Genomic DNA, 21,096 nt, shown 5'->3' on the forward strand with positions numbered 1-21,096 from the left:
TGTGCAAAGCACTGTTCTAAGCGCTAGGGAGGTTACAAGGTGATGAGGTTGTCCCACGGGGGGCTCACAGTATTCATCCCCATTTTACAGATGAGGTAACTGAGGCCCAGAGAAGTGAAGTGACTTGCCCAAAGCCATACAGCTAAGTGGCGGAGCCGGGATTTGAACCCATGACCTCTTACTCCAAAGCCCGGGCTCTTTCCACTGAGCCACGCTGCTTCTCTTGATTGTATTGGTAGACAGCTCTTGGAGGATCAGCAAATGAAATATTGTCATAAAACTATTTTGGTCAGTCTACACGTCTTTATGCGTAGATTGCTATTAGGAATAGTTGCCCATTGAAAATACTTAAAACTTTGTTTGGCCTAAGGCATTTGAGAAGCAGTATGGCCTAGTGGAGAGGAGCGCGGTCCTGGAAACCAGAGAACCTGGCTTCCTATCCTGGCTCTGCCACTTGCTTGCTGTGTGACTTTGAGCAAGTCACTTAACTTCTCTGAACCTCAGTTACCTCATCTGTAAAATGGGGATTCAGCCTTCCTCCTTTTGATTAGACTATGAGCCCCATGTGGGACAGAGACTGTGCTCAAACTGATTATCTTGCATCTATTCCAGTGCTCAGTACAGTGCCTGGAACATAGTAAGCACTTAGCAAGTCTTGTTTTATGCTGTCTAGTGGTCTCTGACCCATAGTGACTCCAAGGACACAGGAAAGAGCATGGGCTTGGAAGTCCATGTGGCTTGGCTCTGCCACTTGTCTGCTGTGTGACCTTGGACAAGCCGCTTAACTTCTCTGTGCTTGTTACCTCATCTGTAAAATGGGAATTGACTGTGAGCCCCATATGGGACAACCTGATTATCTTGTATGTATCCCGGTGTTTAGAACAGTGCTTGGCATATAGCAAGCACCTACTACTAATAATAATATTATTACTATCTCTCCCAGAATGCCCCACCTCCATCTGCAATCGTTCTGGTGGTGGATCCGTAGAGTTTTCACGGTAAAATACAGAAGTGGTTTACCATTGCCTCCTTCTGCTCAGTAAACTCGAGTCTCTGCCCTCGACTCTCTCCCATGCTGCTGCTGCCCAGCACAGGTGATTTTTTAACTTGTAGCAGATTACCTTCCACTCGCTAGCCACTGCCCAAGCTAGGAATGGAATGGAATGGGTATACCTCTGCTTGACTCTCTCTCCTGTAGCCGAGACTGGTAGAGTACTGGAAACTCTCCAGGTGTGGTCCTGAGAGAGGACTTAACAAATACCAGGAAAAAAAAAAAGGCATCTCCACATAGCAGTGATAGCTGGCCAAGTGTATGTTTCCAACAGTGCCACTTTGGGCTGATAAGATGCATGCAAATAAAATGCTTCCTTTAGAAACAAAGCATTTACTTGCAAATCATGTGCCAATTTAGGCATGACAGTACAGATTTTTATTAATGGTGATTCAAAGCTTTAATTTTAAAGGAATATTGTTTTCTACACTGTTGCATTTGAAAACGTTTGGCTCCCTAAGGGCTATAAATTCCAAGATCCTGATTTTTGTGCGTGCGACCCAAACGCCTGGCTCCGGGCTATGAGCATAGTAGGTATTAGGTACTGTGGATGATGATCAGCACTTTTGCTACTCAGTGAAGAATGCTGAGTTTCAACAATTAGAGGTAGAGGAAATTGTGAAGAATGGAGAAAACAAGGTTAATTGAAAATTTTGCTGAATCTCAGTAGGATGGTGAAAAGGTTTAGCTGGGTCTTACCAGGCTTCACAGTTTGATTTTTATGGGCCTGAATTTTAAATTTGGCCACATGCGTGTAACTTTTTTCATGGTAATGGTAAATGAGGTCACCATGTTTGGTCATAATACATGGTTCCGGGATTAGATATCTTCAGGTCATGACCCTTCCCCTTCCCACCCGATCTCCCCCTTCTTCAGCGTACTGCAGTCAGTGCAGGATATCCCATAAGCTTATAAATGTTCATTGACTTGAACTCAGTTAACTTGGCTCTGAATGCTAATGCAGTGTAAAGTTTCACTTGGCCATCTACTCAGGGTGTAGCGAATACAGCATGGGCCTAGGAGTAGAAGGTAATGGGTTCTAATCCCGCTCTGCCTCTTGTTTGCAAGTCACTTCACTTCTCTGTGCCTCAGTTACCTCATCTGTAAAATGGGGATTAAGATTGTAAGCCCCATGTGGGACATGGACTGTGTCCAACCATATTATTTTGTATCTACCCCAGTGCTTAGTACAGTGCCTGGCACATAGTAAGCACTTAACAAGTACCATCATTATTCGTGTCTCCATGAGGCCCATTCGTTGGGGTTAAAAAAAGGAAAAAATAAGGTTCTCTGCCCCTTGCAGACCTTCTGATGATAAATGATGGCTTGTGGCAGCGGTTTGTGCTGTTGAAAATGTGTGGAGTAAAACTAGTGGGACAAAAAAGGTCTGAGGGAAGGTAAAGAAAAGTGATTCGCTTAACTTGTAGATCAGCGTCAGCCTTTACCCATCATTTCCCATCAAGGCAGCTTTGTCTCATTTTATTATTCCAGCCATGGCTCAAGACTTTTAGCTCGAAAGGTGCCTGCAAAAACAGTACCCATGAAACACTTACTGAAGATTCTCCCCTATACATCCATGGGATACAGTGCTTAAGTGCTTAGTACAGTACAGTGCCCCCCAAACAGTGAGCAATCAATAAATGCCATCCATTGCTTTTTGCGCTTTGATGGTTAACCTAAAGTTTTGGTTTTACGAGCACACATTTTTAGATGATGCATAGCAACAATTTTTTGAGGCTTCAGATTTCTTCCTCACAGTGCAGATACTTTCAGGAAGATGCCTTATTGTGTAATGAATTAGGAATCCCATTTATTCAGTAGTTTTTGTTTTTTTAATCATGTTTTTAAGCGCTATATTCCAGGCACTGTACTAAGTGCTGGGGTAGATACAAGATCATCAGGTTGGACACAGTCCCTGTCCCACAGGGGCTCACAGTCTCAGTCTTCATTTTACAGATGAGGTAGCTGAGGGACAGAGAAGTTAAGCGACTTGCCTAAGGTCACACAGCAGATGATTAGCAGAGCTGTGATTAGAACCCAGGTCTTTCCAACTCCCAGGCCCATCCTCTTTCCACTAGACCACACTGTTTCTAACAGTAATTATATGGCTATGATTTTTTTATTTTTTTTTAAAGAGGCTTTTCATAAGGGTTAGGTATTTGGTGGGCAGTTCATTGTATGGTTTTGTCATGAGCTTAGAGGAGAGAGGTTTGGGATTTCTTAAAAGCTTAACAAAAATTCAAACATGATCAGTTTTTAAGGAGAGGCTGGGGCAAGCATAAGGGGAGAAAGAAAAATTCCTTTGCCCCAGTTCTTTGGCGAGAACCTAACCAGTTAGAGAAAATAATTAGCTTTTAAATTTCGAGATCAGAGCTAGGAGATAGCAGTGGTTGGGCACAAAGTTTCAACACATAGGTGTGCACTATGCATAAATTATACAATAGAATAACAAAATGAATCACCTTTCTCAACATAAATTAAAGACCCATCATAAACCCAAGAGGCAGAGTAATGGAAATGATTTAATTAAGGAATTAAGTGCATCCTGTTAGGCATGTTAAAACATTTTCACTAACTGGTTTTTAGGCTCCCAAGGAGGTCACTTGTTTAACCTTTGGTAGTTTGACTGCAGCCAACACTGTAAAAGATAAAAGGTCATATCAAGAACTAAGGGAGTCCAGTACTGTTTGACTGTGATTAGCACCTTCCTCAAGAAATGACACTGAGATGCCAATGCGTGGTCTAATGCCTATGAAAAAAACAGACAACTGATACAGTGCTTCTGCAGTAGGGCTTTTGTAAACAAATGGCAATCTTCAGATATCTGGAGCAAAGAATAGGGAATTGATAAACCTGTTCGAAAGGGCTGGAAAAGTTGAAGTGAATTCTAAATGTAGATTAGTAGCAAATGATGACAGCCCAGCCAGCATTACCTCAGTTGATTAATTTCTAAGGATACTGGTCAATGATTTTAACCAACAGCTATGCATAGTAGAATCCTAATGGGATCTGTCTCTTAAGATTACACAAAGTAGAGCACTTGATTTATTTCATAGTTTTCCGAGGCTCTATTTTAACTTCAAACAAATAATGCATTAGTCACACTGGATAAAATGGCACATTGAATAAAGTTGTGATTCTGCCTGCTTCTCATAATCTGATTTTGGGAAGGATTAAATCTGTTTTAGGAGTTTATTCGTATCATAAAAGAGATTGTTCATCGAATGAAATCCTTCCGTCCAACGTTGTGCATCTCATTAGAGAAGACAGTCCCATAAAGGCTGTTCATTTCCTTCCAGCTTGTTTTTTTTCCCTCTCCGGTTTGTTTAGCGAGTCTTCTGGCTGGATACTGAGTAGTGTAGTTGTATTCACTGTGACCCAGAAGGCTTTATCTAAAAGGGTAGATGTGCAACACTTCAGTGCATGGCAGTTGGAAGAGCCAGGTCTCAACCAGTAGTATTTAAGTATTTAAATTATTTTAAATTAAAATTTAAATAGATTTATTACATAGATTTATTTTATTCAACAGATTTATTAAAAAGGTTTGGTGGTACAGTAGTTGAAACCCTCTTCCAATGTGAACTATTTTTCACTGGTTTACTGTCCCTTTTTTGAAAGTAAAAATGGGTTTAAAGTGCTTTAAATTGCCCTCTACCCAACTCCTTCATCCTTTCTCCTCACAATATGCCCATTATTTGGATTGAGCAGGACTATCTTGTCCTGCTAAATTGAGAGGGTGTTGGAATTTGTTGGTCTGCAGTTGCCAATTAGATTTTTCCTGGCCGTCATCAGTAGGTCTGTGAAGGGCTTTCTGTGTGAAGAGCTCTAGGTGAGGCTCGAAAACACACCCTAGAGCCCTGGGACATTATTCTTACTCTGGAGGAGCCCACCATCAACGTGGGGTTGAAGCAGGCACAAATTGCAAACCTTAGTAGGTCAAAAGAGTATAGATCCAAATGGTAACGACACAGTGAATGAATGATCAGATAATACACACGTGTGCTAGAGAGGTTGGTAGGGAGACATTACCCAAAGGTGGAACGGTTGTTCATTGGTGACTGGAGTAATCTGATATATTTGTTTTGAAGAAGAAAAATGATACGTAAAACTGATTACTGAAAAAGCTCAAGGTTGGCGTGGACATTGGATAACTCTTAAATGCAATTGTTCGTGATAAAGGCAGACATGATAAAATGTGGCATGAATTATCCTTAAGGTTTACATTGCTCTCAACATTTTAGGAAAAAATGGATTGTTCTGCAAAGTGAGCAAACTTAAACGTTTGTTTGCAAAACTTGACAAACCCAGTTGAAGCCGGGCTTACACGTTCACGTTCTGATTTGTAATTAGAACCTTATGGGCAGCTGAGGGCTGGGGAAATTAGCCAATTCTTTCTCCCCACAGGCTTTTAGCATAAACGATGCACCAGTTAAAACTGTGAATTGCTAATGGTATGATTTTAGTGGTAGTTCAAGCAGGCTGCCTTCACCTAAATTCAGGGTTCTGAATGAAAGAGGTACCAGTATAGAGGCTTGCTATTTTTAATAGAATGCTCCCAGCTTTCCTATGATGGCATAGGAGGGGGGTGTCTTATTCTCTCCAGGCCCTACATTAAGGAAAACTTGCACTGTGGTAAGCCGCCTGTGTCTGACACCAGTCATGTGCACAATCATTTTTTTCTGGCATTTCTTCTTATGCTGAATTCAGTCAGGCTCGCGTTGTCGGAAGAACGTTCCCTAATTTTACCGTCATATCCTAGCCAAAATGCTTAGGGAAAACCTGCCTTCTGGCAGAATGGAGTGTGCTTTTCATTTTCTCAAAACTAGAAACAGATTTGTACGAAGGATTGGGATGACCTAAGAAGAGCTTTTCAGTCCCTTAGGAAGAAGTGACTTTCTGTCACTGAGAAATGTTTTAAAAGGAAGAAAAGTCAAGACTTGCAATGACTGTGGGATAGTTACATCACAAAATGGCAGGATGCTCTATTTGGAAGTTAGGAACCTTGTTTTAGCCTGATTTTTTTTTTCTACAGAATTAACTGCTCAACTTCCATGTGCCTTTTACTTTCCCCACATATACTGAGATTTCCATCTTTAGAATTTGCACATGATGTGGTAGGATAGGGTAATGGAGAGTGCAATTTGCTAAATATGTTTTATTGTCCCAATTTTAAACTTTTCCATAAAAGGAATACCAATAATGGCTTGTATCAAGTAATATTTGCAATAATAGTTCTTCTCCAAAGTAGTCTTTTTTGTGGCTCTTTGAGAACTTGGGTACTATCCTCAGCACTTCTGTATATATGTTTATTTAATTGTTAAGTTGCTCATTTTGATGGCTGTATTTGTAAATATTTTTAGGTCTGTCTTCCCCCATTAGAATGTAAGTCCCTTGTAGGCAGATGTCATTTGTTTGTTTTGTACTGCCCAAGCACTCAGGATGATGCTCAGAAAATGCTTTCCCTAATTTTCCAAAGCTTTACTCATTAATGCCAAGTCCTGATTGCCTCCCTATGGTGTCTCCATCCTGCAGCTCATGGTAATGTTGGCTCCAAGAGGTACCTCTGCAAATGCAACCCCACAGTTCTCTCTCCTCTTCTTCCCTCTGCTTTACGTGGCTTTGAAAGTCTTGCCATGTAGCCTTCTAACTGCTTAGTTGTTGTTTTAACTGGTTTCGTGCAGAGGCAGCTTTGAGAGAGCCTTTTGGATTTTTGCATTTGGTTGCATTGGTTTAATTTGCTCTCCTATTCATGATTAGGAGATAATTCTTGAAGAATTCCAAGGAGGAAGGAGACATATTTGCTAAGTATCTAACTTATTTATTTCTAAACAAAGATGCCATCCCCTTTGAGAAATACCTAAGTGAACAGCTTCAATGAAGAGGTCTTGTACTGGATGACCAAGGAATACAATCACTGCTAAATAATCTTTTTAGGAAAAATCAACGTTAACCTTTGTTAAAATGTAAAAAAAAACCCTTTAGATTTCATAAATGTATTTTTTAAAATTGCTCTGTTTGCTCCATTGACATAAAATTCTTCAAGCAACTGTAGTATTCAATATCTAGCAGGCTGTTTCCATTCATTCTCAAATTGGGGTTCAAAAATATTATGGCCATTGTGGATGGATTGTTAGTTTGAAATCCAAGGGAGATGTTAATCCATTCAACAGTGGCACAACGCTGTTTCCAACAGAAGGCTAAGTGGAGCTGAGTTAATGCAATCTTAATTTTCCATCACATGTACTGAATTCAACGTATTTGTTTCTATCTTACCAAAGAAATGTATCTAATTACAGAAATCTGTTCCATTTTTAAAAACAGGCTACACAAATGGGCAGCATAACTTCATAGTTGGAGCTGTGTATTCTTTGAATTGTGGCCTGACTAGCAAGCCGAACACAGTGAACTGAATGACAGCTAAAGATTGTTCAGTTCTACCTGGCCCCCTTGATCTTATTTGGGAATAATTGAACCACTCCCATTGACAAAGGCTCTGATAGGTTCATATTTAGGAGGTCTTTGATCAGCCTTCTTCCCTGAGGTACTAGACCATTGAAGTCTTGGAGAGAGGAGAAATATCGTGATCCAGGACCTCAGAATAGTGAAGAGGTAGAGCCCCACAAGTGGAATGGAAGAATCTTAGAACTGAGCCAGCCTCTGGGGAACAGCCCAGGACAATGAAATGACTGGGATCCAGTCTAGACCTCCTGGGGCCGCTGCCAACAGATCCAGTCTCCCCAAGAAGCCCCAAGGCAGATCAGATCCATCCTGAACCCAATGGAAATGGATGATAATAATAATAATGGCATTTATTAAGCACTTACTATGTGCAAAGCACTGTTCTAAGCGCTGGGGGGGATACAAGGTGATCAGATTGTCCCATGTGGGGCTCACAGTCTTAACAGATGAGGTAACTGAGGCTCAGAGAAGTTGTTATTTGCCCAAAGTCAACACAGCTGACAAGTGGATCTTAAGACCTTAAAAGAATTAAATTGGGGGCACACTCCACTTACCCCTCTGTTGGAAATAGAACTGTGGCAATGTTGTATGGATTAGTGGGAGATTTATGATGATTGCAATCTCCGGGAGTGAGTCAGAGTGTTGTGAACTGCAACTTCTATGCCTCTTAGGGAGCAACCCCTCCACCCTAACTACAAACATAGGACTGAAGGGTAGTGGGTTTTGGGTTTTTTTTTTTTTTTTTTGAGGCTCAGCTCTCAGTCCTACAGGGGTAGAAGTCATGACTTTTAATGAGGACCTGCTGAGTGCAGTGCTTGGTACCAAACTGAGTACAGTGCTCATTACTAAACTGTAGGGAAGAACAGCAGAAGCACAAAACTAATTTGCTATTTTTTAAGCACTTACTATGTGCTGGATCTGCCCTCAAGGAGGTGACACTGAATTCTCTCACTTTTCTGGGAAATAGGGTCTTGGCAAAGAAGCAGGGGGGTAAGGGAGAGAGAGAGAGAGAGATTGCCTGCTTCAGCTCTGCTCACATCTTCCAGTCTTCCTATCAACACAACTGGGTTCTAATCCCAGCTCCACCACTTGTCTGCTTTGTGACCTTGGGCAAGTCACTTCACTTCTCTGTGCCTCAGTTACCTCATCTGTAAAATGGGGATTATGACTGTGAGCCCCATGTGGGACATGGACTGTGTCCAATCTGATTAGCTTGTATCTTCCCCAGTGATTAATACAGTACCTGGTACCTAGGAAGCACTTAACTACCATAAAAAACAAGTTAGACTTTATTTGCCAATTGGGGTGAAGAGGATGGAGGTTAGTAGGTTTGCAAGAGAAAGAGCTCAGCCTTCAGGAACTGCAGTCTTTTCAAAGACAGTGCCCCAGTGGGGTTTGCGTGCCTAACCGTGTGCCGAAAACATGGCACAAGGCATCCGTCTCTTCCAGGGCCTGGCGGGAAGCGAGGTCGAGCTGCCCCTGGGTGGGATGATTTTCAGCATCTGTTACTCATTATTTCCCCCTGCTGCTTGGGTGGAACTGAACTCAAATTTGGCCCCACACCATTATGTTGCAAAATAATGTGGATTGCTACAAAGTTCCACTCAATATTCAACACATTATTTCCTGTGTTTCAGCCAGCAGTGGATTAGAAAGATCCCAGAATTCAAGACCAGAATTCAGACTCTGTTTTTCATGAGGCTTCAAAATTGGTTTTAGCAATAGTCTGGAAGGGATCTCTGTCCATTTCTGTCTTAAACTCAGGAATGGTGGGTGCCCCCCACCCTCCCCTGCCCAGCCTTGGAAGATTCCCCCACCCCCAAAATTAAAATCTGGGGTGGAAGCTAAACTCGAAGTGGCTTTCCAAAGTGGAAAGCTTTACCTGGGATAAGCAATTTTCCATTAGATGAAATATCCTCTCTGTCAGGATCACTTGGGAAAAATCTGTTTTATTTTCCTTCAGTTCATCCCTGGTATAAGAGGTGGATACATGCTTTTTTTTTCTGTTTTGTTTTTAATGGTTTGAACAAAGCCAACTATTTTCTTCTGCAGAGCCATCAGGACTGTCACTCAGGATAATAGATGACAGACTTCTTCTAAGAAGTTTTTTGTATTTAATTTGGCAGCTTTCTGTTGTATTTGCAATGTTTCATTGGCATGTACTGTGTATTGTATTGTGGTTGAGAAGTTATTCTCAACTATGGGTGATTTACTGACTTTCAGACAAGACCTTTAAAAACCAAGGTCCCCTGTGCTCTGCATCAAACAACGATTCCGTGTACGGCATTCCATGGAAGGGAGGGAAGGTTGCTATTTTGTCCTTGAGCAAAATTTCTTCTTGCTTTTTTATGGGTGATATGTGTTGTGTCATTGCCATCTTCTATGTGCGATGATGCTCTTCCCACAAGGAGGATGTATGTTTGGAATCTCATTAACAGTATTTATTGAGTGGAGACTGGGTAGACCATTGTGCCAGGGGCTTGAGGGAAGTATGGAAAAAGCATTTCCACCATCTTCAAAGCCCCCTTGAAATCCCACCAGCTCTGGGAAAGGCATTCCTCATTAATTTTCTTCTCCCTTAGGTCATATCCGCCCAAATACCACCTCGGCATTTATGTACTCATAGTCATTTTTGTACCTATCGGTTTACATATTGTATCTGTTTAAACAGTTATTCATGTTTCCATCTTTCCATTCTCATTTTTCTCCTAACGGAAAATCATTCTGTGTCCATATCACCCGTCAGGTAGCACACACCTGGTCGGCAGGGATTGTGTCTCTTAACTCTAATGAACTCTTCCTAAGTACCTCGAGGGCAGGAATCATGTTGTACTCTCCCAAGTGCTTAGAGCAATTCTCTTTACACAATAAGCACTCATTAAATAGCATTGATTGATTGCAATGTTGGGCACAAAATGGGTGCTGAGCAAAGACTCTTTAGTGACTTGAATTTTAAGAGAGAACCCCTGACCTTGAGTGTACAACCTTACTTTCAAAGACAAGTAAACACAAATGGATGAATAAACTCTTGGTACAGAATTTAGGCCTTCCGTCATCTTTTATCCTCATTATAAGCATAGTGAATGAATCCTATTTGTCATTGTTGAACCAATTGGCATTTTAATGGCAACTCATAAATTGAGTGATACTGTTTACTGCTATCTCTTGACCTAGTGCTTTCCCCTTAGATTTGATGGGTTGAAACAACAACTAGTGTACTCAATCAATCATATTTATTGAGTGCTTACTGTGTGTAGAACACTGTACTATGTGCTTGGGAGAGTACAATATAAGAGTAGACACGTTCTCTGCCCACAACGAGCTTATAGTCTAGAGGGGAAGACACACATTAATATAAATAAATCGGAGATTTGTACATTAGTGCCTGGGGCTGATGGAGGGGTGAATACAAGGAGCAATTCCAAGTACAAGGGTGATGCAGAAAGGAGTAGGAGAAGAGGAAGTGAGGGTTTCAGGGAAAGCCAGGGAAAGGAGGTGTGCCTTCAATAAAGCTTGTGGGGGGGAAATGAACATCTTTCAGAGAAGCACCGTGGTGTAGTGGATAGAGCATGAACCTGGGAGACAGAAGGTTCTAATCTTGGCTCTGCCATTTGTCTGCTATGTGACCTTGGGCAAGTCACTTCACTTCTCTATGCCACAGTGACCTCATCTGTAAAATGGGGATTGAGACTGTGAGCCCCACATGGGACAGGGAATGTGTCCAACCCGATCTTCTTGTATCCACCCCAGTGCTTAGTACAGTGCCCAGCACATAGTTAAGCACTTAACAAATACCTTATTATTATTACTATGTGAAGAGGGAGGGCATCCCAGGCCAGAGGCAGGATGTGGGCAAGAAATTGGCATGAGTGTATGGAACCCATTCATCTTGATATAAAATATTCAAGGTGTCATAATGCGAAACGTGTATCTTGAATTACTCCCTTGTTTTGGAAGAAAAGCTTTCATTTCCTCATCTGCTAAATTGTAAACTCCCAGAGGGCAGGGATCATGTCTACTAATTCCCTTGTACTCTTTCAAGGGCTTGGTTCCGTGCTCTAGACACAGGTGCTCAATAAGTACCATTGGCTGTAATAACTTAAGAGTCTAAGTTCATGAACAGCTCTCTCAGTGGCATAAATAGAATATGTAGACAGTATTTAGTATGGTAGTTTGGTCTGAGGTTAACTTTCTAAGAAGATTTCCCTAACTGCTCCAATTGTGGACCTCCAAGAAATCAGTAGGTGGAGCACATGGTGAAGTTATAACATATTTTGAGGGAAATTTTTGTTGTGTTACCTGCCATGTCCGCATATTAGGGCATGTTTGGAGTGGCATGTAGTAATAGGCATTGTAATTCATACACATGCCCAGGTAGTGATAATATTCACCTGGATTAAAAAAACACATTTGTTAATCAGATTGTGGTGAAACATAATCTGATAGAGGGCGGGACACTAGGAACCTACCTTTTCTGTTTTCGTTTCCCCCGAATCTCTCTACCTAATTCATATAATTATTTTCAAGTTTCGGGTTGTTCAGTCATAACAAATGATTTCATTAAGTCTTATTCTGTCCTTTATTTCAGTAAACAAATGGCAAAGTCAGTGGATGTATATGTATAGGTGGAAAACACTTTTTCAAGATCTATCAGAATGATCTTTTAATAAAAGCTATGCAAAATCACTTGACATGTAGAATGGATCAATTAGGGGTGTGTTGTTTTTCTAGAACTATTTTTCCAGTGTTTTGAGTTCAGTAAAATCCCGAATGCCTTTTGTCCCAAGCACTTTTCCTCACCTTTATTTTGGAGACCCCTGTGGGTTTTGTAGGAAATGTAATCCATGTGTTTCTGATTCATTTACACTTAACTCATCAAAATGTTATTTTGTAAGAACGATTTGATGTTCGAGAAGCTTTTTGTGCTGTTTTTAACAAGCTTTTTTTTAAAAAAACGTTTTTCTCTTTTAGAAAGAGAAAGGTCATATGTTGCCAAGAGTAAATAAATTCAAATGCCAAACAGGTTTGAGTTCAGTTCTTAATTACTTATCCTCTGGATGTAAGAAGGATTAAACTAGCACAGCATTTTCTACCATCTCTACTTGATTTGCCTGGGCTTGGATCATCACCTCCCATATGCGTTTTTTTTGTTGCTGTCGTCGTTTTTTAAATAATGGACCATTAGTTTTTATTTGGAACAGCGGATTCCCTTACCCATTTAAATCCTGAGGTTCAAAGGTTAAAGGAAAATTAGTGCAGTAGGAATCTTCACTGTAGGTCTCAGGTTAACTTGTTTTGAAGTTGCTATTTCCTAATTATTTCAGTTGCAAGACTGTATTTTGCTTTAGAAATCAGGGTTTTTCATGCATTAATTACTGAACCCCAAACTGCTTCCCGTTTATTTGTCTCTTTCACCAACAAGCTACACAAATGGTTACATAGCTTTTTCTATTGTTTCGGCTAGGTGCTCTGAAGCAACAATCTTGTATGCTTTTTTAATGTAATTTGTTTATAGCTCAAATCGTGAGCCCTGGACAACACTACATTACGATCGAAACAGTGCCCCCCAAAGAAGTCCTTGTCTTGAAGTAAGTGTAGTGGTCTATAAAGACAACATAAATTGGTAAAGCAAATGCAGTCATTTATCAGCACAAGACCTGCAAAGCACTTAAAGTGATCTCTGAATGGAAGCCACCCTAAATCTGCTTCTTGTCACAGTAATTTGTCTGGCTTAAGGAGGAAGTGGGTCTCCATGGTAGTCAGAGAGTAGTAAGTTGATCACTAAGTAAAATCAGAGGGAAACCACAACCCAGTAACCAAACGGTTTTCTGGCACCACTTCTTCTCTGGAGCAGTTAATAAGAATGGCTAATTATTGCACCCCTGATAAGACCTATATTAATTATCTGAACAAAATGTAAATTCTCGTTAAATGCAAAATGGCTTAATAGGCCTGACAGAAGCTGGTTAGCATGGATGTACTTTAACTGTGTGTCTCTTTAGAAGTGGGAAAAGCCTTTGATAATTAAACCATTCAAACACATTAGGACAGATTGGCGGCAGGGCAGGGGGGAGGCAGGGTGTCTAGCCCCCACCCTCAGGGAGGTTTTCTGAAAAAAAAAAAAACAACCTACTGTGTTATGAAAAGTTTCATTTTGTATTCGTTAATATTCAGGAAAACATCCCCGATTTTTTGTGTGCCAGATCGTGTTCAGTTCAACATTACCCTAGGTAGGAGAGCTTGGGCCAAGGGGTCCTTAAGTTATACCAGCCCAATCTGCACTAAGAGAAATTTCTGAGCAAAATTTGGTTTAAGAATAAAGTATTATTTTAGGAGAAGGAAAGAGATTGGGAAAGAAAACAATGGTGTTGTTACTGGGTTTTTGAAATTGTCCAAAGCATGTATTGAGCAATAAACTAACTTCAAAGAGCTTGGGAAACATGCATCAAGAAACAAAAAGCAGGGTCCTGCCTCAAAGAGCGTACAGTTTTGAATTAACCAATGAACAGTATTTATAGAGCGTGTCCCGTGTGCAGGGCGCTGTACGAAGCATTTGGGAGAGTACCAGAGACAAGACAATGTTAATGGTATTTCTTAAGTTCTTCCTTTGGGCCAAGCATGGTGGCAAGTGCCAAGAGAGCTTTGATCTTATAGCTCAAAAATTGTATTTAGTTGGGCATTCAGTTGAAAGATGACCTTTCACGCCCCTTTCCAGTGCCAGGCTCCTCCCCATACTACCCTATCACTCTTGAATTAAGTGTTTCAAAAGAATTTCTGATGCAAAGTAATCAAACTGTTACTGTTGTTTGCCGGCCACCTGCTTTGATGACAAGCGGAAACATTGGTTGCTTATGCTGGGCTTTGAAACCTTCGGTTCTTCTCTAAGACCCGCAGGTGCATAACGAACTATTTTTAAATTTGTGGGCTGTAAGGAGAGGCTGTTGAGAGTACAGTATATGTCAACTCATTTGCATGGGGAGGGTATGGCTGCCTGTTTTCTCTCACTTCTGGCAGTGACTAACAGTTTTTTTAAGATTGCTTGTATTTTGTTTTAAGAGATGGCATTTTCCTTTTTACCGTGAGCACTTTTCTTTTGAAAGTCTTATGCCTTATGAGTACAAAGCACAAAAAAAAAATTAAGGGAAAACTGCAATTATTTCCAGCTCGGGGAACATGCTGCAGGCATTTTTCAGTTTTGTGTTCACTAATTTACTGTTTGTTCTAGAGCTTCAGTGAGTGGGAGTTAAACTTTTTAAATGCACATTCAGCTCTTTAAAAAAGCATTTAGTGTGCAATTACTGTTGTTTACCGTCATATAATTGTTGTGTGCTTGAACTTCCACCACCTTAGTATGAATGGTATCACTAACCAGGTTCCAGGTTTTACAAAAGAAAATACAATAGTAATAAAAATGCTCATCCTCAATAGTTGTTGAGGGCCTGCAGAACAGCCGATTAGGCTCTGAGAATAGAGATTCTTGCTCAGTATAATTCTCCGTTACATTGGATTGACCTTTCGTGTGTGGCACTCAAAGGGCATGGCCATCTTATAATCAGTTGCATCAGTCACATCATTGGTATTTCCTGAGCTCTTACTGTCTGCAGAGCACTGTACTAGAGAAGCACTATAGGGAAGCAGCGTGGTTCAGTGGAACGAGCACGGGTTTGGGAATTAGAGGTCATGGGTTCAAATCGTAACTCCACCAACTGTCAGCTGTGTGACTTTGGGCAAGTCACTTAACTTCTCTGTGCCTCAGTTACCTCATCTGCATAATGGAGATTGACTGTGAGCCCCACATGGGACAACCTGATCACATTGTATCCTTCCCAGCACTTAGAACAGTGCTTTGCATATAGTAAGCGCTTAACAAATGCCATCGTTATTATTATTATTACTGAGTTCTTGGGGGAGAACAATATAATGGACTCGGTAGACACAGTCCCTGTCCGTAAGGAATCTACAGTAGGGAGACAGCCATTAAGCGCTCAATGAATATGATTGATTAAAATATAATTACAGATAGCAGAAATGAGAGTGTGTAAGGGGATGTAGATAAATGCTGTGGGGATGGGGTTGGGACCCATATCAAGTGTGTAAAGGGTACAGAACTCAGTGCATAGGTGATGCAGAGGAGAGGGTGGTTAGGGGAAATTAGAGTTTAGAAACTTTTTACAGGCACAGTGAAGCTAAAACATAAACACCAGCGCTGAGCAGGGGAGGCTTTGGGAGCCAGCAGGAGAAGCCAGGCAAGTAGGAGCCAGGTGAAGTGGCGAAGATAAGGCTTCAGGTGAATGGGGACACCAAGAGGGAGATATGAAGACAATAATAATAATAATAATAATGGCATTTATTAAGTGCTTACTACGTGCAAAGCACTGTTCTAAGTGCTGAGGAGGTTACAAGGTGATCAAGTTGTCCCACAGGGGGGCTCATAGTCTTCATCCCCATTTTACAGATTAGGTCACTGAGGCCCAGAGAAGTTAAGTGACTTGCCCAAAGCCATACAGCTGATAAGTGGCAGAGCTGGGATTTGAACCCACAACCTCTGACTCCAAAGCCCGGGCTCTTTCCACTGAGCCACGCTGCTTCTGTAAAGACACAGTGGGTTGTGATGTTAAAGCACAATGAGGGCTGATTTATAGCATGATGTAGCATGATTGGCAATCCCAGGGTACCCTTAAATCATTTCTTAGGACTGGAAGAGGTGGGGAGGGGAGGTTAGGATTAGGGGGTGCATCAGAGAGCGTTAAAAACTGTTGACCTTAAAAGATGAGTTCCAGTTTTCTGGACTATACCTTCTCTTCTTTAACTTTGTCCTCACCCATGAGTTCTTCATTCCCACTGGGAAAATGGAATCATGGAGCAGACAGTTCCGACTTGGAAGTCAAATTGTGTCAGTTGCCAGACCAAGAATCTATCCCAAGAATTCATTCCTAGAAGAAAGGAATACCTCCCCTCCCCCCTTCCTTAGTAGTTAATATCGTAAAAATATTGGAACGTTGTCTCCACACATATATTCTCATTAAAAATAAAATAAGAAATAACACTGTGGCTATGAACTTTTAAAATATCAATTTTCAATATTAATAACCAAGCGAGGCTTTCAAGCAAAAAGCTGCAAACAAACTTGCATTTCATTTATTAAATTATAATTATTTATTTTAATACTGTGTGAAAATGTTAACTGAATTCCCGGCTTCATTTTGGTTTGTAATAGAGATTATTGAGGAGAAAAAAAGGCTATGTAATGAAATTAATTAATCATACTCATGGTTGAAAAAAGTCTCAAACTTGTGGGACGGAGGATTAATTAACTGGGAGGTACAAAATCTTTAAAACCTTTGTCAGTTTTGTACCACCCCTAATCTTTTCCGTGTGCAATGTTTCAGGAGCTGTGATGATATTCATACAGAATTGTTGATTTCACTTTAAAATGACCCTGGCCTCTTGACTAAAAGTTTGCATTGTGGATTTTTACAAATGATTTAAAATTGATGGGATATATGAAAAAGACCAAAGGTATATATTTGTCTAATTCATTCATTCATTTAATCGTATTTATTGAGCGCTTACTGTGTGCAGAGCACTGTACTAAGCACTTGGGAAGTACAAGTTGGCAACATATAGAGACGGTCCCTACCCTACAGTGGGCTCACAGTCTAGAAGGGGGAGACAGACAACAAAACAAAACATATTAACAAAATGAAATAAATATGTACAAATAAAATAGAGTAATAAATACATACAAACATATATACATATATACAGGATATACATATATACAGGACATACATATATACAGTCTGTATATATAGAATACATATATTCCAGTCTGTTGCTGTTTAAATGTGATTTATATTTAGATGTTTAAGTATTTTGTATTTCTCCTCCCATTAGTTGATAGTTGAAAGTACTGTCCAGTTCTCCTTTGCTTTAAAAATGAGTTTTGAGAGAACTAAATGATTGAAAGACAGAAGCACAGACTCAGCAAGAAAATCAATAAAATCTGTAGGCTGATTGACCAAGTGCCAGAATGAACAGGAATCAAAAAACACAGGAATTCTAATGTGTAGAGCTGCCCAGATCATTTTTGAAAGTTGAGGTAAAGATCAAGGTCTAAGATAGGGATTGGAGTAGGAAGAACCTTAAGGGTGTGGTTAAATGGAATTGTTGGCTTTTGCTTTCAGCAGCATGATTGATTAATTGTAGTACCATTAGCTGTTGATCCTTGAATGCTCCATCAGTCCAAGATGATGTTTGGTCATGATACTTTCAAGAACCTAACTAGAAGAATGATGGTCCAGTGGAGTTGCCTTAGAAAGGTGTAAAACCTCCCGGTGAGAATTGGATCCATTTCTTGGTTAATCTTAGTCTTCGAAAAGGGCTCAGTGGAGCTGATTCTGTCTCATAAGTGATACACTTAAGTACTTGCCTACGCATTTTCAACCCTTTTAGTCTTCCAAGTGGTGCTTAGTGATTTAGGCTTGGAATGCCCTCTGAAGTTTGAGATCAAGTGTAACAAATCAGTTCTTTGGTCTTTAAGTGTAATCCTTATGGCGCATCTGTTCAATGTAGACATGCAACTCCTGTAATCAAAATATTGGCATTAAGTGCTTTCTGCGAACTGAAACACTGGGCCAAGCCATAGGATAGGTACAGGTCATAGGATTGGAAATACTTTCTGTCCCACACCAGGCTCACAGCCTCAGGGGTGGTGCTATCTTGGTGTCTTACCCCCATTTTATAGATGACAAAACCAAGGCTGAGAATCTAAGTGATTTGTGTAGCTACTGTCATACAACAGGTCAGTGGCAGGTGTGGGATTAGATCCCAAATGTCCTCACTCGCGGTGATGCATGCACTCTCTGCTTGACCATCACCAAAATGAATGGGGAACCTGTTTGCCTTGGGGATAGGAGGATTGGGTCATTGAGGAACTCACACTTCATACAGCTAGACTGGGATTTTTCAGTGATGGTCACCTAGAGGAGGCAGGTCATGTTCAGTCTGATTTCTGCTGTTTACATCTTGAATAAACCCAACTTAAATTCTGAAAACTGGCTTTTTTTGTTTTCATTTTGGAAATGACATTTTGTCTCAGGGCAGTGCTGGCCCCATTGACTTGTGCATTTCTTCGTTGCCTTTCACACGAGCACTTCCCCAGGCACTGTGCAATCTGGAAGGCTGACAGAACTGTAGCCTATGAAATGCCCGAAGACACTTCTTTTAAAAGAACTGAATAAAACATCATCCTGTTAAGTTTGGCTACAAAGATGCTAGTACTTGAGTCTGTTTTCCATTCCTCCTCTTCTTTCCCTCCCTTACCATTTCCTCATGTGGGGTAAAAGAAAGACCTCCCCAAACAAAAGAACAGAAGTGATCAAAAGCATTTAAACATATGTGATATATGTTTACCACTGTTTATATCGCTGATATTAACTTCTGCAGAAATTCCAAAATCTGGACTGTGAACTCCGTGTGGAACAGGGATTGGGTCCACCCAGATTATCTCGTCTCTTCCCCCATCACATAGTACAGTGCTTGAGATATAGTAAGTTCTTAATAAACACCACTGTTATTATTATTCCAGTCTCAGGGGCAAAAGCCGTAACAGAATTTGGATCCATTAGTGAATATCACTAGATCTGGGCTCAAGGAATGGCCTTTTTAGGGCATAGTGCTTTAGTCTTTGTGCTCTTCTTTCAAAAATTCAAAACCAGGTGTAAATTCCCCTCAATTCAAAAGAATGGGCGTGATCTATGAGCAGTCTAGCTGCACCTTGAGTCTTCGTTCCGTCGACTAATTGCCTGAATGCCATTTGGATTGTTGACATATAAAAAAATATTCAGTCTGCCTTGTTAACAACTGTCATGAGCAGTGCTTTCTTTTAAGTGTTTAAGGGAACGTGTTTGTATTACAAGGAATTAGTTCAACTCTTTCCTGACTAGTATTCTTGGAATGTAATGCAACAAAATGAAACACCAAAGATTAGCTAAGCATTTGCTTTAGGGTCCAGAAGACGAAAGACTAAGATAATGCAGGATCCTCTGTATTAGGAAAACGAGGTTCTCCATGGGTCTTGGCCTGATGTGGTCGTCTTGGTGTATGGAAGCAGAAATTGCATAGCCTTATGGACCCTGTGGAAGGAAGGTTACCTCCTACCAGTCTCTGATTTAATCGCTGATTTAAACAGCGATTACCTAGGCCCAGTTCTGATGGTCTAGAAGGCGTATAGCTGGCAGCTCAGAGGCAGTTAGAAGCCACTTTGGGTGGAAACTCTACCATTTCTCATTTTTAAAATCCTTTTACCTCTTCATCCTCTCTCCCCATCCACACTTTACTGGGAGGTGTGCAGCCATTAACATCCTCAACAAATTGGTGTGAGGCCACAAGGCCGCATAATTGACCACTTGTGTGTGTTTGTGTGTAGATAAACATTTGCTACTTAATCAGAAATTGGGAATCCAAATTTTGGACTTGTCCTTTGCCTGGACAAGCAAAGAATGCACTCCTCACCCTGTGATTCACCAAACTAAGCCCCTTCCTCTCATTTGTCCTGCTTGAACTCCTGTATTGTCTTTTTTAATAATAATAATAATAATGATGGCATTTATTGTGCACTTACTATGTGCAAAGCACTGTTCTAAGCGCTGGGGAGGTTGCAAGGTGATCAGGTTGTCCCATGGGGGGCTCACTGTCTTAATCCCTGTTTTACAGATGAGGTAACTGAGGCCCAGAGAAGTTAAGTGACTTGCCTAAGGTCACACAGCTGACAATTGGCGGGGTCAGGATTTGAACCCATGACCTCTGACTCCAAAGCCCGTGCTCTTTCCACAGAGCCACGCTGCTTCTTGTAGCCATTATCTGTGATACTACCAGTCATGTGCTGGAAAGGGCTGAGGAGGGCTAGAGGTTATTTTTGCTGGTGCAAGAGGACACAGGTGGGAAGGCCAAGAGTGAGGAACAGTTAAAAGCTTGTCTTAGGAGGAATGAAGAGAGTGAGTAGCTGTTGAAATTGTCAGATATATACCGTGCAGTGAGTTGGAGATCCTTGACGCCAACTGTGAGAAATATTTGCATGATACAGAAGAATGAGAGCCCTTTTAGAGGTATATGTTGCAGAGTTTCAGGATTGATTGGAGAGGGGAGAGAATGGAGACAGGGAGACGAAGCAAGGACCAGAGTTTATACCAAAGTGGTGCCTGTTTGAGCTGAGCGTTAAGGGGTGGAACTAGGAGATATGTAGGAAGAACTGGTGGGATTAGGCAGTAGGGGGAATATGAAAGTTGAAGAGGAGCGAGGAGGTGAGGATGACATTCAGCGCTCTGGGAGAGGGAGGATAGTGGTGCTAGAGACTGAGATAGTAGGGGGAGTAGATTGAGGAGGAAGATGAATAGATTTTAAGTTTGAAGTACCAGTAGGAGGGTCTAATGGAGAGTGCCTGGAGGCAAGAGAAGATTCAGGATTGCAGGTTAGAGGTGGGGCCAGGGTTAAAGAGATAGCAGTGGGAGTCCTCCACAGAGTCAGAGCTGAAGACGTTTGTCTGGATGAACTCCTGGAGAGAGTAGGTGCAGCGTCAGATTAAG

The 21,096-nt window shown here is 41.0% G+C and overlaps 1 non-coding gene across 1 annotated transcript; it reads right to left on the bottom strand.

Moving 5' to 3' along the window:
* Positions 1-1,105: 1,105 nt before the first annotated feature.
* LOC119930145 lies at positions 1,106-1,248 on the bottom strand. The gene has a single exon (XR_005451635.1). It is a non-coding gene; the product is annotated as a small nucleolar RNA SNORA7 (small nucleolar RNA).
* Between the last annotated feature and the right edge of the window lie 19,848 nt (positions 1,249-21,096).

This window comes from Tachyglossus aculeatus, chromosome 6 (assembly GCF_015852505.1).
Source record: "Tachyglossus aculeatus isolate mTacAcu1 chromosome 6, mTacAcu1.pri, whole genome shotgun sequence".
Taxonomy (NCBI): Eukaryota; Metazoa; Chordata; class Mammalia; order Monotremata; family Tachyglossidae; genus Tachyglossus; species Tachyglossus aculeatus.